The sequence below is a fragment of the Protopterus annectens genome, chromosome 5.part0 (assembly GCF_019279795.1).
Source record: "Protopterus annectens isolate FY-2018-M chromosome 5.part0, PAN1.0, whole genome shotgun sequence".
NCBI lineage: Eukaryota > Metazoa > Chordata > Ceratodontiformes > Protopteridae > Protopterus > Protopterus annectens.
Window position 1 is genome coordinate 1,930,669,389 of NC_056735.1, and position 21,802 is coordinate 1,930,691,190.

Sequence of the window (21,802 nt, forward strand, 5' to 3'; positions counted from 1 at the left end):
AACATGTGAGAAAAAAGGGTCTGGTTTAGTCAGAAAAAGCAAATGTGGTAGTTTCTATGAATGCAAAACAGAGCATATTTTAAAATCAGAATACAAGTTTATATTTTAGATATAATGAAAACAGCAAAGACAAATGCATGTTATAAACATACAAACATTAGATCATAGTGTAGAATTTAAATTTTAGGTTTTAGTGAAAGTTAGACTTTCCATGAGAGGTGAAGATTTAAGAAATAAACTTAACTATAGTAGCACTTCTCAGCACAAATGAACACGGGCTTAATAATACTGTATCTGTGAAACCATACACCAGAAAGAGATATTCAAAAGGTTTTCGTTTAAGTTTTAATTTTAATGTGTAAGTAGAATGCTTATTGATATATACAAAATGTTTATGTGTAATTTTGGTATAAAATTGTATGTAAATATTACATGTCAAGATCTCATTTAGGTTTTTATGTATGATTGGGTCATATAAATAAGTTATTGTTATAAATGATTGTTCTACTGTTGAGTTTTGATGCCTGAATAAATATTTGTGTTATCTTTAAAAGCGAGTGCTAGATCTTTGTTATGCACAGTGTAAATGTTCATATAAAATAAGTTTGCAAACAATAGACATCAGGGGTTTAGCTGGGAATTTGATTCCAAGTGCACTTATCCTGTGAGTAAGTGGCTATCTGCTTCTACTATAAGCAGACAAAAATGAATGAATTGAGGATTGGATTACCCAAACTGCCTTCACTAAAAAAATAAATAAATAAAATAAATAAATAAATACATAAATAAATAAACAAAACAAATAAAAAACTTCTTTAAGTGTTTTTTTTTTTTTTTTTGCAAAGGGGCAAGACACTCTGCACTCCCATGGGATGGCAGGCCCCCGACATTCCCTGCACTTAAATATTTCAACTCCACATCCACACCAACTCAAAGATGAGGTGAAATTTCTCCAAACAGGGTGTCACTGCTGACACAAGTCGCTAACAGTGATTTCTTGTTGTGGAACTCCTATCATAAGTGGGTTGAACTTGGACATCTGAAGCTTGACAGTTAATCTGCATCCACCAGTAGAATAACAGATTAAGCCTTTGCTAAAATAGTTTGTTACTACATCTGATTCTAGATGCTTGAAGCAGGACTTTTTTGTCTGAAAACAATTGCTACCAGTTTGTCTATATTAAATACAATTTTGATTTATAAGGCCTACAATTTATTTGATGTTCTTACATTTTCTTTCCACTGTAAAGTTAATTGCTAGTTTTAATTTTTTTTATTCTGTGCATGGCTCTGCCTTCCACGTGGGTGCTTTTTGGAGTTTTTAAATTCTATCACTAATCCTACCCTAAAATGTCATTTTTCAAACTATAAAAGTCTTTATTCCTAAACCTTACCAAGCCCTAAGTCTAGCATTCAGTCTGTAAGCTAAACCCCAAAACTTTACTTCAAAATAGTACTGTAAATGTGATCACTTTTTAACTGCCAAGCATTCTTCTCCATTTTCACTAGAAGTAGCCCACTGTTCACATTCTTCACATGACTTGTGGTTACTCTATTTCTGGAGATCTTGTAAATACTAGATAAATGTAATCATGGCCACAGTAACCTGTATGTAGATCTTACTCTAGGTGTCAACAAATATGAAGTGAAAGATTATCTCAGACCTGGATGTGTGAACCAGCTGGACACTTTTTACCACAAGATACTGTAAATGACCTTTGGCTTAGACAGCATGCTGCAAAATGGTGCAGTATCTTTGAGAAGTATATGAAAACAGCCAAAATTGTGTAGTAAAAGAATTATGTATTACCTTCCACTTTTGAAGGTTTAACTGTGATGGAGGTTCAAACACTGTCATTACATTTTTCAGAACTGTAGGTCTGCCATCAGAAAATATCAAGTCTTTGTTTTTAGTAGATATGTGCTCTGAAAAGGAGAAAAAAAAAAACAATAGAGAAAATATATGAATAATAAAAAGGAAAAAAATGAGAAAAAATATAAAAATGTTCTCAACTGAGGTGGCAATACAGTTGAGAAAAAGTATGGGTCATTTAGAAAATATTTGGAAATGTAGGTATAGGATGACAAAAAGGAGCACTAATTGAAGTTAAAGGAGGTAGAAAATGCAAGTAAAAGTATATATTTAAAATGTGGAATGAAGTCTCAATTCAAAAAGGTAGATACATTGTTTTATTAACAGCTCATCATATGCAGAATATCAAGCCAAATGAAATGACCTTGTGTGGTTAAATGGAGAAAAGAGGTTGTGGATGGATAGATATAGAAATCCAATATACATCAAACCAGCAACTGATCAACACTTAACATTTCAAAACAAAAAGTAAAAAAAGGTTTAACAAAGACAGTCATATTCATTGCTGCTTATAGTTTCCATTCTTACGCAACCAAGTTTGTGTACTATGAATCAACATAATCCAAACAGCTCTAAGACTTTCAGTTCCATTGTTATGTTCCTGCAAATATAATTTTTAAAAGCTTGCATAACTTACCTTTCTTTGAAGATATTATCATCTCCCCTTCTGTTATCCTATCTTCTCTATAGTCTGCAGCTATGACAAAATACTCCTGACTATTGTTCTAGACTAATTGCTTTTTCTCTGTCTTCAAATCATAAACTATTATTTGAATGTGTGGCTTACTTCAAGTTTTCCATTTACTTTTAATTATTCTTGTAGCAAGTTTTAGAATTACTTATGATGCACATCCAGTCACACCACAACTCACCCATATACTTCTAATATAGTATGATCAGTTATTGGAAAAATATTTACCATCTCTTTAGAATATTTATGAATTACCTGGACTTTGTTGTCACTCTAGGCACAGACCAAATACAGTTCTACATGCTCATATTTTATCATTCAGTTTAATAGCTTTTGCAGTTCTGGCATCCTTTACACTTATTTTATTTTTGATAGGCAAGAAAGTTCAACTGACCATAGTGTATTCACTGTGGAGGTCTTTTTTTCATTTTACTTATGTTTTAACCAGGTAATCCCCCTGGACTCAATGGTCTATTTTCAGGAACAACCCAGGAGTATTGCCTAGTTAAGCAAATTGCTCAGTCATACAGTTTGCAAGTACAAGATCTAGAAACCAAACCCAAAATTCCAGGATGGAGCTCAATAGCAGCTCTTATCCTTAACCCTCAGAGCTAAACTGCTAGATTCTATGTAGTAGGCATTAAGAGGAAAACCCAAAAACAAATGTATACAATTTATAGTTCTAAATATGAATCAAATATTACATGACTAATACAATTTGTCTCAATATCACAAAAGAAAAAAATACAAAATTATAACACTTCTGTAGTACAAGAAGTGTAGTACTGTTCTGAGAAATATATGAAATTTGTATGAACTGTAAAGAAGTACCCAGAAAAACAATATTATAGGATTTCATAAGGTCAAAGGCCCAAAAGAAATGAATCATATTGGCTTAATACATCGTTTCTAGGAATAAATATTTGCAATGGTAGCTTTGCATAACTGTGTAACCAAGTTATTATACACTGTTCCTAAACATATTATCAAGATCTGATAGGGTTCCATATTAATAAATAGGTAGAACCATTTAGCTAATACTTGTGAACCATTAAATATTGCATCCAAAAACATTGCTGAACAAACTGTATCAGAATATCAGCTTCCACACAATACATTTTACAAGCTATGATGGAAACCTAGTATGTAATTGGATTTATTTAGCACTGGTATCCAGAAGTAGACTTAATGCTAAAATAAGTGCAGTTATGGGACTTGGATTTCATATTACTAAACTCTAGGTAAACAAGCTGAGCAGTAGTTAGATGCATGCATGCATATTATGCTCTATCACATTAACTGACAACTGTAGTACCAGAGAGCTTGTAGGGAACTCATGGAGTACAGGAGTCATCACCCAGTCCATCTATCCCTGAGCATAGAAACCTATGTATACCTTTACTTTGGGGGACAAGCCCACATACTCATCAGTTAGTGGCTTGCAGTGCAAGGTTTCCATATTGCCTGTATATAATATAGATATTTTTGACATGCTGCCTCATGTGCTGTTTTGCCTACAGTGTTTGCAACATTATTTCACTCCACAGCAATATCTGAAGTAGATAATGTAGCAATGTTTTCTGCCAAGAGATTTAACTGTGCAAATATATCTAATGATCTAATGCCCACTGTATTTATTTATTTATTATTTATTTGTTTATTTATTTGACATTTGTTAACTTGGATAGTTTGACTGAGTCATAAGACCCATTTTCATCGGTGGCCTAGGAAGAAAAGCTCCACAATTTCAGAAAATTGCAAGCTTTACAAGCAAACAACCATATATAAGTATACAGTGAGTACATTGCCAGTTTAACTGTGATGACGCTTTACACAAATACTTATAAGCAAAATTAGAAGACATAAGTATACAGTGGATACAGGAGTCCCCGTGGACTATGATGTTTACAGATGACATTCTGATCTGTAGTAAGAGTAGGGAACAGGTGGAGGAGACCCTGGAGAGGTGGAGATATGCTCTAGAGAGAAGAGGAATGAAGGTCAGCGGGACTAAGATAGAATATATGTGTGTGAATGAGAGGGAGGATAGAGGAGAGGAATGGTGAGGATGCAAGGAGTAGAGGTGGGGAAGGTGGATGAGTATAAGTACTTGGGATCAACAGTTCAGAATAATGGTGAGTGTGGAAGAGAGGTAAAGAAGAGAGTACAGGCAGGATGGAGTGGGTGGAGAAGAGTGTCAGGAGTGATTTGTGACAGACGAGTACCAGTAAGAGTGAAAGGGAAAGTCTGCAAGAGGGTAGTGAGTCCAGCTATGTTATATGGGTTGGAGACAGTGGCACTGACAAAAAGGCAGGAGTCAAAGCTTGATGTGGCAGAGTTGAAGATGTTAAGATTTGCACTGGGTGTGACGAGGATGGACAGGATTAGGAATAAGGGTCAACCCAGGTTGGAAGGTTTGTAGACAAAGCCAGAGAGGCAAGATTATGTTGGTCTGGACATATGCTGAAGAGGGATACAGAGTATATTGGGAAAAAGATGCTAAGGATGAAGCTACCAGGTAACAGGAAATGAGGGAGGCCTAAGATAAGGTTTATGGATGTGGTGAGAGAGTACATGCAGGTGGTTGGTGTGACAGAGCAAGTTGCGGAGGACAGGAAGAAATGGAAACAGTTGATCTGCTGTGGCGACCCCTAACGGGAGCAGCCAAAAGAAGAAGAAGAAGAAGAAGAATACATTACACATTTATCTTGATAACACTTTACACAAAATTATAAAGATGACAAGACTTTTACAAATTTAACATGACTTTCAACATGATACAGTGTCACTGCCTCAGTGATAGAATATTTGCACAAAGCCATTCTTCATGTTTGAATTGGAAGAATACTTGTGCTGTTTAGATTAGTTCATAAGGAGGTAGAAAGATAGGAGTAGTATGGTACATTTTTTCCAGTCTTGACAGTGTATAATGACAGTGGACATATTAATGTCATTGAAGGAGGTATAGGAGGGCAGATTGTATATTAACCTGGGGTTATGCATGTGCTTAGCCATGTATTTAGGTATTCTTTTAGGAAGGCTTTAAAGTGAGGTAGGCTAGGAGCTACCATATGTTGGGAGGGAGGATGTTCCAAGATTTAGTAATAGACTGTGAGTATAGAGACTTTCCTGGGTTTCTAGGTTTGGGCATTTCAAGGAGGTTTTTATCTTGAAATCTGAGGGATCTGTTTGGTTTGTAATGTTGTCTTAGGTCTTCTTTAGCTGGACAGGCAGTGGGCCTATAAAACAGGTTGCATGCTGTAATTAGGTGTGTATATAATAGCTGTTGTGTTAATTCTACACAGTTTATTTCTTTGAGTGATGTACAGTGATGTGTACAGTAGTTGGAGTTGGTTGTGATCTTTGTAACTTTTTTGTAGCATTGCTTTATTTTAGTTTTGGTGGAGTTCTACAGATTGGTTACTATACAAGAACTGTAGAGAAGTGATAGGAACAGGAAGGCTTTAGCCAGGGTAGTTTTGGTGTAGTGGTAAGGAATTGTTTCTGTAGAGTATTCCTAGTTTTTTATGTTTTTTTTTTTATATTTTGTTGAATATTAGGGTCAAAGTTGAGTATTATCGTCACTTAAAACACCAAGTAGTTTAATTTCATGAACATTGTCTAGGATGGTTTTGTTGGCTGCATAAATATTTATTTGGCCAAGGTTGAGGGGGTATTTTTGGGGTGGAATATCATACGTTTTTTTTTGGGGGGGGGGTTAGAAAGAGTTGGGACTCTGTAAACCAAAATTCAATTGCTGAGAAAGATTCTTGGGTTTTGATTAGCAGTTCAGAGAGGGTACAGGAGGTGCAGATTAAGGTGGAGTCATCTGCATACTGTATTAATGTTCCTGGCGAAGAGGAGGTGTATATGTTATTGGTGAATATGTTAAATAGTAAGGTTCCTAAGGTAGAGTCTTGGGGTGCTCCTGTGGGGTTTGGTAAGAAGGGGGGGAGTTGGTTCGACCATTTAACTGCTTATTTCCTATCATGTAGTTATAACTTTGGAACCTCTGGAGTGTGGAGGAAGAACAACCTAGATTGGACAGTCTGTTAAGTAGTAAAGTGTGTGAAACAGTACTGAATGCTTTTGAGAGGTTAATGAGTATTGCTGCTACTAGGTGTCCTTTGTCTCTGGCTTTGTTAATGGTGTTTGTAAAGGACAGTAGTGCTGTGGATGTGCTGTGATTTGGCCTGAAGCCAGGTTGAGTTTGAAAGACCAGGTTGTTTTGCAGTAGATATTTCATGATGTAATGTAACTGCTTATCAGTCGGCCTTTTAAGTGGAAACATATATGTTGTTTGAATGTGTGTGTGTGTGTGTGTGTGTGTGTGTGTGTGTGTGTGTGTGTGTGTGTGTGTGTGTGTGTGTGTGTGTGTGTGTGTGTGTGTGTGTGTGTGTGTGTGTGTGTGTGTGTGTGTGTGTGTGTGTGTGTGTGTGTGTGTGTGTGTGTGTGTGTATTTACATGTTTGTGTGTGTGTATGCATATCTGTGGGGGTGTGTAAGTGCACTGCTTAATTAAGATTTTTCTTGAGAGCCTAGCACATCAAAGAAACCATGAATGTAAATAAAAAAATTACATGCTGTAAACAAAAGTGTTTTATCTTTGATATTAATGAGAAAGTGATAATTGCAATATAAAATCAAAACAAAGCTGTTGCCATTTTCTTTCTAAACATCTGTGTAACATATTTTTTATATTCTCATTGCAATGCCATATGTAAGTTTTTTGTAAATTGTTTAAAGGACTGCATCTTACGCCTCACAGTAAGAGGTTCTCCAGTTCGATCCTCGACTGGGTCCCTTCTGTGCGGAGTCTGCATGTTCTCCCTGTGGTCGTGTGGGTTTCCTCCAGGCGCTCCGGGTTCCTCCCACATCCCAAAGACATGCAGTAGGTGGATTGGACACTCTAAATTGGCCCTAGGAGTGAGTGTGTGCATGTGTGTGCCTTCTGTGGAAGGTTGGGCGCCGGGCTGGCAACTCGACAGTGTAAAACTCCACTGCCAATCATGAGCAAACAGGTGATCCACTGTGGCGACCCCTAACTGGGAAAAGCCGAAAGAAGAAGAAGAAGAAGTTTAAAGGACTGCATCTTAATTCCCCTGTAATCATAAGTATAAATGAAAATGTTGCAGCTCTACTTGGTAAAATGTGTTTATACTCCTTATTTCAATGTTAATGTTTATTTTTCAAACAGAAGTAAAGAAAAAATGTCTTTGTCAAATTACAAGTTTAAAAAGTTATCAAGTATTTGTTGTTTCTTTTTTTTTATTTTGTATTTGTTTTTAAAACAATAGACAAACAAATCAATTATAAATCAGGCAAATAATTTACAAAGGTCCACAGCTGATCACTACATCAAAGTTAAACATATCAACAACAATTAATATTTTTCAAGCAAGTCTTTAAGTTCAAGCCAAGATTTATATGACTGTGTAATATTAGAAGGTTTTTCTTTTATAGTATAAAATTCACTACTGCAAACAAGTTTGCCACACTAATAAATTCAACACTAGAGGGATAACTTTACTATTCCAATGTTTAGTAATTATTTTTCTGGCTATAGTAAAAATAGACCAAGAAAGAGGCACTTGGGTTTTTCAAATTATCTCAGGAATCAAAACATTAAATAAAACTAAAGATTTAGAAATATTACGTCTATCTGACCATAGAGCTTGAATGAAGTTATTTCTTTCCAAAGACAGGAGATAACTTTACATTCATATACCGTATGTGTCCATTTAGCTATTATTTTAGAATCACATCTCCAGCATGTAATTATATTTGATTTATACATAATTACAATTTTGTTAGGAGAGACAAAAGCTCTATGTAAGAATTTCTAAGTTAATTTTTCTAATATAATGAAGATGTGGTTATCTATAGATTTTAATATTATTTTCTTGTATTCTTCAGAGAAGTCTTCATTATTAATTTTTGAGGAATAGTTCTAATAAGAATTGTCTAAATATGTGAAATCTAATTTAATATTTTTATTAATTTGTGACAAATATGATAATTTATTCATTGCATTATTATTGATAGTCATTAAAAATTCCAATAATTTGGGGAACAATTTATTATCTAAGTTAAATATTTTTTTTTATCTTTGTGCTCAGAAAGTCTCTAAATATCTGTAAAACTAACCAATTATTAGAATCATGACTGTATTTGGACCTTAACTTTTCAACAGTATATATATATATATATATATATATATATATATATATATATATATATATATAAAATATATACATATATCAGTACCATTTAAGAATTGATGCCACTAAATTAAGCTACTTTGATGTTTCAATACTAGCATGTTGTTGAAGTTATGAGTTTATAAGCAGTCTTTTATACAATGGCTAGAATATGTGAAGAGGAAATTATGTTATTTAAATGTTATTTAAATAGGGGAGTTTCAGAAGAGGGTATAATTTCTTTATGACTGTTTGTGGTATATTTATTACTTACTAATAATATTTCTTGATGCATGTGCTTCTGTTTTGAATCATAAGATGAATTTATCTACAATGCTGCAACTTTTACAATTGTTGAAGTAACACACAATTGAATACCAGTGAATCCTATTCCAGCCTTATCCGATTTTCTGTGCCAGTCAAAGGAAACTACTGGTTCATTAGGATGCCAAAAAATTAAAGTAGAATATTATTTATCTTTCTTATCATTTTTTGGTGGAGATAATACTAAAGATTGTAAAGACAAATAATATTTTAGGGAGAAATGCCATCTTAATAAGCATTAATTCTTCCTTGTCCTTGATAAAGATGAATTTGTTCCAATTTGTGATTAAACTTAAAATTTTATCAAACATCTGTTGAATGTTTGTATCATTCCTTTATTATTAGACATAATGGTTATACCAAGGTATTTCATTTGATTGCTACTCCAATTACAGTTAGAATATTTTTTTATGATTTTTTTTTTATTTTTTTATTAATTAATAATATAGTTGTTTTATTATAAGATTTCTTCAAACTGACTCATAGAACTAATTAAATGTTCTAATGGGCTTTCTGTATTTCCTATTGTTAGTAAAATATCATCAGCAAAGAGCTGAAACTTTATTTCAAAATCTTTTATTTTGATACTATTAATGTTCTTATTGGCTCTAATACTATTAATAAAAGGTTCTATAGCTAACGCAAAAAGTAAAGATGATAATGGATAGCCTTGTTTTATGCCTTTTTTGTAATTTAAAGGAATTAGAAAGAAAATATTTATTTTAACATAAGCAAAAGAGTTGCTGTATAACTTTGAAATTAATGCAATTAGCACAGGTTAGAAATTATACACTTTAAGTGTTTTAAACATGTATGGCCAATTGAATGAGTCAAAAGCCTTATCTAAATCAAGACCGATGATAGAACATTCTTTTTTTTATTTTTATTTGAATAGTCTATTAATGATTGTATTCATGTTATATTATCTTGTACTTGTCTATTATAGCAATAACCCACGCCTGGGTGTGGGTAATGCTAAATTTACCCACGGTTGGCGTGGTTTGGTCCCGAGGGCGAAGAGGGACCAAACAAAGCCAACCGTGGGTAAATTTAGCATTACCCACACCCAGAAGTGGGTTATTGCTATTATACCATGGCATTATTTAAGAAAAGAAACTGTTACTTTTCTTAAATAATGGCATAGTATAATGCCTGTTTACTGCCCTTCCGCAGATGTCTGGCATCCGCGGCAGTTCTGATGTACTGCGCTACCGCACAGTACATCAGAGTTGTAAAGCAACGGAGAAAGCAAGATCTCCGTTTTTTTTTTTTAGTTTCCCGCTATGTTAAATGATTTTAACATAGCGAGACAGCTTTAAAATAAGCAACGGACATCTCCGCTGCTTATTTTAAACTGTTTCGCTATGTTAAACTCATTTAACATAGCGAGACACCAAAAAGCAACGGAGATCTTGCTTTCTCCGTTGCTTTTAACATTGTATGTTAAATGGGTTTAACATAGCGAGACAGCTTTAAAATAAGCAACGGAGATCTCCGTTGGTTATTTTAAAGCTGTCTCGCTATGTTAAACCCATTTAACATAGCGAGACAGTGTTTTAAAAAAACGAGTTATACTAATGGAAAAAAGTCCGGGCGACCGGACCTTTTTCCATTAGTATAACTCGATTTACAACGGGCATGCTGGCCAATCAGCGTGCACATTTTGGGGGGGGTCATGGTATAATAAAAATCAACCCATTTTGATCATTGTAATTAGTTTAGGTATAGGGAGATTAATTCTGTTAGCTATAATAGGCATGAACATCTGTATGATGAACATTTTGTAGGATCCTTATCTTGTTTTAAAATAGGTGATGTAAGGGAATATTTCCATGATGGCAGAACTTACAGCAGGGTTTTTTATTTTTCTATATACCTTATTTAAAAATGTAACTGCATCATCTGGTAGTATTTTAAATTATTTTGGTGTACAACTATCTAAGCCCAGTGCCATTCTACTTTTAACTTTTTATTTGATTTTTTCTTGCTTTTAAAGTGAATGGTCTATAATTTTTTTATTTGTTCACTTGTTATTTTATTGCTTATATTTTCCCTTAGAAAAGTTTTAACTATATTATCATTATCTAGGTTATCTGTATTATAATTTATATCTTCATACAATATTTTAAAACCCTCAAGAATAGCTTTAATATCTGCTCTTCTTTATTTTTCATTATTATGTGTTAGAATTTCTTGGATATGATTTAGTTTATTCATTTTATTTGATCTAAAAGCAAGTTTATACAAGTTTAAAGGGTTTACTGAATATGCCTGAAGTTACATTTTTTGCAGGTTTATTGAAACTTTATGATTTAGAATTTCAATATATTTTGTATTTATGTTTTTATGTTCAGACTGTCTGATAATGTCAATTGGTTTTAGATTTAACTTTAGTGTGTCTATTTTGGCCTGTAGTGTATTCAATTATTTCTCACATTCTCTTGTTTTACTAATATACTAGATTGCAACTCTTGCATTCAAGTAAGCCTATAGTGATCACAGGACAATGTGAAATACTTCACTACACATGTTTATTTCTAGGAAATGTTTGTTCTCTTTAACATACCAATCATTGAATCCTTTATTTTAATAGTGTATACTGGTAATCTTGTGTGATCTATTGAATTGCCAGTTTCTAAAATATTACTAAGGATTATAGCATCATGCTGTAATAATGGACATGAAACTATGGAAACTTCTCTAATATATGATATTTCACTTGCTTTATAATTATAATTTTGTTTCCTTACAAATTCATGTAATGATTTTCATGTAACTTGGAGCTTTTCTCCCCAGGCCTCCACTGAAAATGGGTCTCAAGCCCAGTGGACTTTCCCGGTCAACAAATGTCAATAATAAATAATAATAATAATAAACAGATTGAGACAAAAAATATTGATATTTGGTTGTGTTCCATGTCTTTATGAATAATTGATAAATTGATGTGAGCTTGTTTTCCTTAGCTCATATATATATATATATATATATATATATATATATATATATATATATATATATGTATATATATATATATATATATATATATATATATATATATATATATATATATATATATATATATATATATATATATATATATATATATATATATACATATATATATATATCCTTTAGATTCATTAGATTTACAAAATGCATTAAGTCTTTGGCTGAAGATGTGATTTTCAGCTTTCTGTCTGCAGTGGAATCTTTGTTTGATAAATAAAATTAAAATTACCAGACATTATGACTTCACCTTTAATATAATAGGCTATAGTGTCTAATTAAGTTTTTGCATCTTTAGCTCCAAGCTTTGGAATCCAGTAAAAGTTCCCCAATGTACATAGTTTTTTGTTCCACCCAATTATAATAATGCTTAACATACCATTTACTTTAGGCATTACTGGTAAGTTCTTCCATAAAATTAGGGTACCTCTTCTTTTAGCTCAAATGCCAGAACCTTCTAAAACCAAATAATTATTTAATGAAAGTTTATTTACATCTTTATTAAGTAAGGAGTTTCCTATATAAATACTCTTTGAGCTTTACGTAATTGCAAGTATTTCAACAGACTTCTCTCTTTACTGGATTGTTCATTCCATTAATAGCAGTAGATATGCATTTAAAATCAGACATTTATATTAAAAATAGGAAAAAAACACAGGTACAATGAAATCACATTTATGTACAGAACGTTTTATATACTTTATATATAACAACATGAACTCTTCAGTTGTGGACAACACTTTTGAAACAAATAAAATATTGCCTAGTGATATAAATGTAAAACATTCTACCATGGAATAATATATTCCTGGTTTGTTGAAAAATATGAATAAACTACCTCTCAAACTTTCCATTAGACTAACAATGCTTAGCTCATGGTTCTGATTCATATGACAGTGTCTCATATTTTTAGTATGCATCATCTTTAAAAAGCCTGTCAGTGAATAATTATGTTTAAGAAAAGTTAAACAGTTGCTCAGAATCTTTATTATAAGTTGACCAGACTGAATATCTCCACAATTATCTTTCCCTGTGCTTTACTTTATCTTCCTGGTCTACTATAGGGAGGAAGTCAGTTGTTATTTTCATATTTTTGAATTCATAGGTCAGATAATTATATATTTTTTTCTATTTTATTTACTATGTGTACATTTGTTAATAGGATTAAAAGTTAATAAATTAGTAAAATGTTAGCTATCCTTGTGGGCTATTCCAAGCCCAGGCAATTACCAAAATGTGATAATTAAACCCTGCACCTTGTGTCTATAAGGTAAACACCTTAACCACTGTGCCAACCTCCCACCATTGTTGATATGTTTATGTTCTTTTACTATATATATATTTGCTTAGTCTGATCTCTTTCGATTTCTGTTTGTATACTATGTCTTGTACTATTACTATATTCCTAGGTTTTATATTTTAGTTATATAAACTATCCTTTGTTATACTGCAAGCATTCAGAACTATGTAGTAAGTTACAGTGGTTTAGAATGCAATTCACTGTCTTTTGATTATTAACTAACTTGTATTCATTGACATTTTGGCATATATTTCAAAATATTATGATTATTTACTTTTAGACAGGAAGAAGCAACTTGGACAGTTCTTAGAATTCTTAGAACTCCTTCAGCATCACAAAAGTGCTCATGACTCTAATTTAGCTGCTCCAAGCTGATCCTCACGACAAGGACTTACAAATGATCAGTTTATCAGTGACAATTCATAGGTTCATAGGTTCATAGGTTGGTACTAGGCTATCGGCCCTAGGGCCTATACAAGCCTAGCCATAACAATTCCCTGACTATTTCTTCACACACTATTTACTTCCCTGGACCCCTGTCTAGCAGGGCAACTGATGTGATCCCCGGGGTGAATTTCCCTTCTCACATCCAATCATCAAAGTTGCTTTTGAAGAGGGCCAAAGAGGCACTATGCTTGACATGCATGGGCAGTCTATTCCAGAGTTTGGGGAGTCTCTGGGTCAGGAACCTATCCCTCCAGCATGTTTTATTTATTCTGATGACAAGGTTTTGATCCCTGGAGCGTGTGGCTCTGAGGGATTGGGATTTCTTTAAGTGTAGCATGTCCAACAGCTCTGGGTTTGACATGGCCTTGTATGTTAAGCAGAAATTGCCTCAGAGTAGACAATATGCGACAGAGTTTAGCTAGAGTTTTTTTAAGGTGGTCAGCATAGAGCATCTGCTTTACGCCTGTGATTCATTTAGTGAGATATTTCTGTGGCTTTTCCAGTTGTTGCAGATGTCTTGATAGGTACATACCAAATGGGGCATTGCATTCTATAATGGGTCTAATGAGGGATGAGTACAGTGGGAGAATGACCTCATTTTTTCTGGATGGAAAGCCCTTAGTGATGAGGTGTGTCACATAGAAGGATTTCCTGACTGTTGTGGTGATGTGGTTATTGAAGGTGAGACCACTGTCCACCTGTGTCCCTAAGTCTCTTATCACACTTTTGGTGTTTAGTGTACTGCTACCTATGTGGTAATTCACGGGTACATGTTTTTTCCCAAAAGGGATAACTATACATTTCTTGGCATTGAGCTTGAGCCCATGGCTCTGGCACCAAGCATCTGTTTCTGTAAGGCTGGTTTGTAGAGTATCAACATCATTTGGAGATTCAATAATGGCTCCCAGTTTACAGTCATCTGTGAAATTTGTTAGCCAGAGTCCCTTAGTGTTGGCCTGTACTTCAGAGAAGTAGATGCCAAACAAGAGAGGTCCCAGGACTGAACCCTGAGGTACTCCACTTGTCACTTGTCTGGAGCTGGATTTGGAGTTAGCTACTTTTACAGTGTGGGTTCTGTCAGTAAGCCAGTTGGCATCCCATTGAGTGACGTAGGGATTAATGCCCAGCCTAGTAAGTTTATCTATGATTCCAGAGTGGGGGATGGTGTCAAAGGCATTGGTGAGGTCCAGATAGGCTGTGTTGACTATATTACCCTTGTCCACAGCTCTGGTGACTGATTTGAAGAAGTCAATGAGGTTCAGGAGACAAGATCAGCCCTTCATGAACCCAAACTGGGTGGGGTCTAGTGTTTGAAGTTTGCCAATGTCTTTGTTTATAAGTTCCATAATAATATATTCCATGGCCTTGCAGATCAGACTCATCAGACTGATGGGGCGGTAGTTCCCAGGATCCAAGGTGGATCCCCTCTTGTGGAGTGGGATAACTGTAGCTGTATGCCACTTAGTGGGCATGAAGCCTGAGGTGAGGGTATGATTAAACATGACACTTAGGTGAGATGCCAGTTCATTTTGTAGTTCATGTAGTACACAGCCCGGGATGTCATCTGGTCCCATGGATGCTGTATTTGTAGCTTTGGAGAGTTCATTTTTTTACCCGTGTGGCTGTTATTACTAGAATTTGGCAATCTTCCAGTATTGAGATGGGCCATTTAGGGGATGAGAGGGGGGTGAAGTTGGCACTGAATCGATCTGCCAGGATATTGGCAATATCCTTGTGATCAGTATATTTAATGCCATTCTGCTGTAGCTCAGAACAGATCTGTGAGCATTGCCATTTAAATTCTTGACATAGTTATAGAATGCCTTGTAGTTGTCTTTTGAATCTTTGGCAATTTTATTTTCGTACCTAGCTTTGGAGGATTTTATGAGGGATCTCAGCTTCTTACTGAGGGTGGTAAGGGACTTTTTTTGCATCCTGGAATTTTTCTCTTTTCTGCAACAGTTTCTTCCTTTTGTTGTAAAGTTTGTTTATGGCAGGGGACCACCAGATTTGCTTACTTTTTTTGGAGGAGAATACCTTGGTTCTATTTGGGATGGTGCAATTCATGCATGAGTGGATGTGCTCATACAGTGCCTTAGTGTAGGACTCAGCTGTTGAACTTTCAGTTCCCGTCTGCATGGGTGTTATGAAGTTTGTAACTTCTGACTTGAGTAGCATGAAGTTGGCTTTGGAGTTTAGCCCGATGTTACGAATAATTATGTTTAAGAAAAGTTAAACAGTTGCTCAGAATCTTTATTATAAGTTGACCAGACTGAATATCTCCACAATTATCTTTCCCTGTGCTTTACTTTATCTTCCTGGTCTACTATAGGGAGGAAGTCAGTTGTTATTTTCATATTTTTTGAATTCATAGGTCAGATAATTATATATTTTTTTCTATTTTATTTACTATGTGTACATTTGTTAATAGGATTAAAAGTTAATAAATTAGTAAAATGTTAGCTATCCTTGTGGGCTATTCCAAGCCCAGGCAATTACCAAAATGTGATAATTAAACCCTGCACCTTGTGTCTATAAGGTAAACACCTTAACCACTGTGCCAACCTCCCACCATTGTTGATATGTTTATGTTCTTTTACTATATATATATTTGCTTAGTCTGATCTCTTTCGATTTCTGTTTGTATACTATGTCTTGTACTATTACTATATTCCTAGGTTTTATATTTTAGTTATATAAACTATCCTTTGGTATACTGCAAGCATTCAGAACTATGTAGTAAGTTACAGTGGTTTAGAATGCAATTCACTGTCTTTTGATTATTAACTAACTTGTATTCATTGACATTTTGGCATATAATTCAAAATATTATGATTATTTACTTTTAGACAGGAAGAAGCAACTTGGACAGTTCTTAGAATTCTTAGAACTCCTTCAGCATCACAAAAGTGCTCATGACTCTAATTTAGCTGCTCCTCACGACAAGGACTTACAAATGATCAGTTTATCAGTGACAATTCATAGGTTCATAGGTTCATAGGTTGGTGCTAGGCTATCGGCCCTAGGGCCTATACAAGCCTAGCCATAACAATTCCCTGACTATTTCTTCACACACTATTTACTTCCCTGGACCCCTGTCTAGCAGGGCAACTGACGTGATCCCCGGGGTGAATTTCCCTTCTCACATCCAATCATCAAGGTTGCTTTTGAAGAGGGCCAAAGAGGCGCTCTGCTTGACATGCATGGGCAGTCTATTCCAGAGTTTGGGGAGTCTCTGGGTCAGGAACCTATCCCTCCAGCATGTTTTATTTATTCTGATGACAAAGTTTTGATCCCTGGAGCATGTGGCTCTGAGGGATTGGGATTTCTTTAAGTGTAGCATGTCCAACAGCTCTGGGTTTGACATGGCCTTGTATGTTAAGCAGACATTGCCTCAGAGTAGACAATATGCGACAGAGTATAGCTAGAGTTTTTTTAAGGTGGTCAGCATGGGGCATCTGCTTTACACCTGTGATTCGTTTAGTGAGATATTTCTGTGGCTTTTCCAGTTGTTGCAGATGTCTTGATAGGTACATACCAAATGGGGTGTTGTATTCTATAATGGGTCTAATGAGGGATGAGTACAGTGGGAGAATGACCTAATTTTTTCTGGATGAAAAGCCCTTAGTGATGAGGTGTGTCACATAGAAGGATTTCCTGACTGTTGTGGTGATGTGGTTATTGAAGGTGAGACCACTGTCCACCTGTGTCCCTAAGTCTCTTATCACACTTTTGGTGTTTAGTGTACTGCTACCTATGTGGTAATTCACGGGTACATGTTTTTCCCAAAGGGATAACTATACATTTCTTGGCATTGAGCTTGAGCCCATGGCTCTGGCACCAAGCACCTGTTTCTGTAAGGCTGTTTTGTAGAGTATCAACATCATTTGGAGATTCAATAATGGCTCCCAGTTTGCAGTCATCTGTGAAATTTGTTAGCCAGAGTCCCTTAGTGTTGGCCTGTACTTCAGAGAAGTAGATGCCAAACAAGAGATGTCCCAGGACTGAACCCTGAGGTACTCCACTTGTCACTTGCTGGAGCTGGATTTGGAGTTAGCTACTTTTACAGTGTGGGTTCTGTCAGTAAGCCAGTTGGCATCCCATTGAGTGACGTAGGGATTAATGCCCAGCTTAGTAAGTTTATATATGATTCCAGAGTGGGGGATGGTGTCAAAGGCATTGGTGAGGTCCAGATAGGCTGTGTTGACTATATTACCCTTGTCCACAGCTCTGGTGACTGATTTGAGGAAGTCAATCAGGTTCAGGAGACAAGATCAGCCCTTCATGAACCCAAACTGGGTGGGGTCTAGTGTTTTAAGGTTGCCAATGTCTTTGTTTATAAGTTCCATAATAATATATTCCATGGCCTTGCAGATCAGGCTCATCAGACTGATGGGGCAGTAGTTCCCAGGATCCAAGGTGGATCCCCCCTTGTGGAGTGGGATAACTGTAGCTGCATGCCACTCAGTGGGCATGAAACCTGAGGTGAGGGTATGATTAAACATGACACTTAGGTGAGATGCCAGTTCATTTTGTAGTTCATGTAGTACACAGCCCGGGATGTCATCTGGTCCCATGGATGCTGTATTCGTAGCTTTGGAGAGTGCGTTTTATTTTACCTGTGTGGCTGTTATTACCAGATATTGGCAATCTTCCAGTATTGAGATGGGCCATTTAGGGGATGAGAGGGGGGTGAAGTTGGCACTGAATCGATCTGCCAGGATATTGGCAATATCCTTGTGATCAGTATATTTAATGCCATTCTGCTGTAGCTCAGAACAGATCTGTGAGCATTGCCATTTAGATTCTTGACATAGTTATAGAATGCCTTGTAGTTGTCTTTTGAATCTTTGGCAATTTTATTTTCGTAACTAGCTTTGGAGGATTTTATGAGGGATCTCAGCTTCTTACTGAGGCTGGTAAGGGAGTTTTTTTGCATCCTGGGATTTTTCTCTTTTCTGCAACAGTTTCTTCCTTTTGTTGTAAAGTTTGTTTATGGCAGGGGACCACCAGATTTGCTTACTTTTTTTGGAGGAGAACATCTTGGTTCTATTTGGGATGGCACGATTCATGCATGAGTGGATGTGCTCATACAGTGCCTTAGTGTAGGACTCAGCTGTCGAACTTTCAGTTCTCGTCTGCACGGGTGTTATAAAGTTTGTAACTTCTGACTTGAGTAGCATGAAGTAGGCTTTGGAGAAGTTTTTTATGGAGACTTCCCTACTGGGGGGTGGGGGTGGGATGTGGATGTTACGGGTGATTAGCTTATGGTCTGACCTGACCAACAAGGGGGTGACCATAGGTGTGGAGCATCGATTTCCCATGTTGGTAATGACCAGGTCTAGGATATTGGAGCCCCTGGTGGGAGTATGGATTAGTTGATCCAGGGCATTGGAATTTATGAATTCCAAGAATCGTTGGGCAAAGGTGTTGGTACACGAGTAGTTTTCCCAGTTAATGGCAGAGTAGTTGAAATCACCCAGTATTAGGGTGTTTGGTTATATATTAATATTTTCCAGTATGTTTAGTAAGGTGTAGTGAGAATCTTGGGGCATGGTGAGGGATCTGTAGCAAGCTACAATTTGGATTGCAGTCTTACCTAGTGTTAGTTGCACCTGGAGAATTTCAGATGCATTTTGTTGGGCAACTAACCTGGTGGTGTGAATATCCTTGGTGAATATAGACACTCCTCCACCTTTAGTGTTTCGATCCTGGTTTGGTGGCCGAAAAGTGTGGTAAGAGTTGTAGACTGGTATTGCAGGTGGAGCTCTCTGGAGCCTTGAACCAGGTCTCAGTTACTGCGCAGATATCAATGTTTTCCATTATTAGGAGTGCCCCGAGAGAGTGCATTTTGAGGTTTAGACTTCTAGCATTGAGTAGCATTACCTTCAGATTGTGCATGCTTGTACCTGTTACGGTGGTGGTTTAGTCCTTTGAACTTTTCCTAAAAAAGGCACTATAGGGGTGGCAAGAGCCTTAGCCAGTAACCTGAATCCCAGGGGTGACAGGTGCAGACCATCTCTGGCAAAGCATCATGGTCTGTCGATCATATCGTCCTAGGCAGACAGATACTGGATCCCCTTTGAATGACATCAGAAGCTTAGCCAATTGTTGAAGTCAATCATGTTGTCCTTATATTGTGGTATTATTATGGGCAAAGGCAAGATGCAACTCAGAGCTAGGGTCATACCTGCCTGGGCCACATGATCCGAGAGCTCTTTCATGTCTCTTTTCATGTAGTCCAGGGAGGTACATCTCACATCATTCACTCCAACATGAACAACGACAAAGTCATATTTGTACTTGTTGTGGAGTGACTTGAGTGCATGAGTTATGTTGGCAGATCCTGGCACCCGACAGGCAGCTCACTGTAATTTTCTCCTTGTTCAGCCTGGTGAGTGGGACATCAGTGTGCCTGACTATAGAGTCACGTATGACTAAAGTGTTAGGTAAGTTGTCTTGCCTTAGGGGCTGTTGCTGGTGGCACACTGGTGTTGTGAGCTATGTGAGACTTTGGTTGTGATTGGTGTTTGTTTGCATTTCAGCTTCAGAGGTCCTTGATGCTTGGTCAGGTTACAGTTAAGGGCCTCCACATATGTGGATTTAGTGTTGCTATGTGTGGGTGTTGGTGGTGTGAGTTTAGAAGGGCTATGTGTTGCTTGAGGTGTAGTGTGGGTGTTAACTTTCTCATCTTCACTGTCTAGCACAATCTTGGGTGGAGAGAGCTTTGCTTCCAGTTTGGCTATGTAAGTGCATCTCTCACAGGTTGTAGTGTTGGGTGGTAGGAGGAGAGGGTTGACTGTGTACATGAGGCAATTGCTGCATTGCCCCAGTATGCCCAGATTCACCAGGTGGACATAAGAAATCAATGGAAGCTGACCCTTGGACATGCCTGGCTTCATGCTTTTTTTCGAAAAGTACAAGAGCTGTTTTCCCTTACCTTAGCAAGGTACTTTGCAATTATAGGCTGTTTGGTGCCTATGATTAGTTTCTAAATATTGAGGTGTTTTTGAGTGCTTGTATCAGTTTAAGGCTTCCTAGAGCTTTCCAGCAGGTATTAGACCAAATGCTAGTCAGAGGGATGCTTAAAGGTAAAATGAAAAAATGGTTTATCCTAAACACTGCAGTGTGCACTAGAGAAGTTAGACATGAAAGTAGGTAAAGTTAAGTTTTAGTGGAGAGTCACTATTTTTAAAACAGCAAGACAGATTGAAAGTGGGTGTTCACTTTTCAATTCTGGTACCATGGAATACAGTAGAATGGCCAATGAATTTAAATAGTTGAAGGGGAGTGATTTCACTGAATGATAATTTTGTGCTTACTCACACAAGCCAGTGAAAGCAGAGTAAATGAGATATATGGTCAAATTAACATAAGAGGCAGGCAATTAAAAAGACAGTGGTATTTAAGAACACAACAGTGACAGGGTGGGGAGCTGTGGTGTATTTTGAAGTTTTAAAATGCAGTTAAAAGCAGAACACAAGCAAAACACAAGGTAAAAAAACAAATCACAGCACTCAAAATATAAAAAGGCAATAAACTAATAAAAATACAACAAATAAAAAGCAAACCAACCTTTCCCTCACAGCAAAGTGTAGCAGAGTCTGGGTGAGCCTTTCCAATAAAGCTCTGAAAGGTTTTATTGTACCCGTTAAATAGAAGGTTTAGTTCCTAGCTCCACCCCTCAGTTCACAAATGATTAACCTTAAGTCACCTCTTCTGTCTTATGTATGAGTCCTTAATTGATCAGTTCAAATTTCTGCCTGACTCACAAGAGACAGAGCTGTGGTGTCTTTTGAAGTTTTAATATGCAGTTAAAAGCAGGACACAAGCAAAACACAAGGTAAAGAAAACAAATCACAGCACTCAAAATATAAAAAGGAAATAAACTAATACAAAATACAACAAATAAAAAGCAAACCAACCTTTCCCTCACAGCAAAGTGTAGCAGAGTCTGGGTGA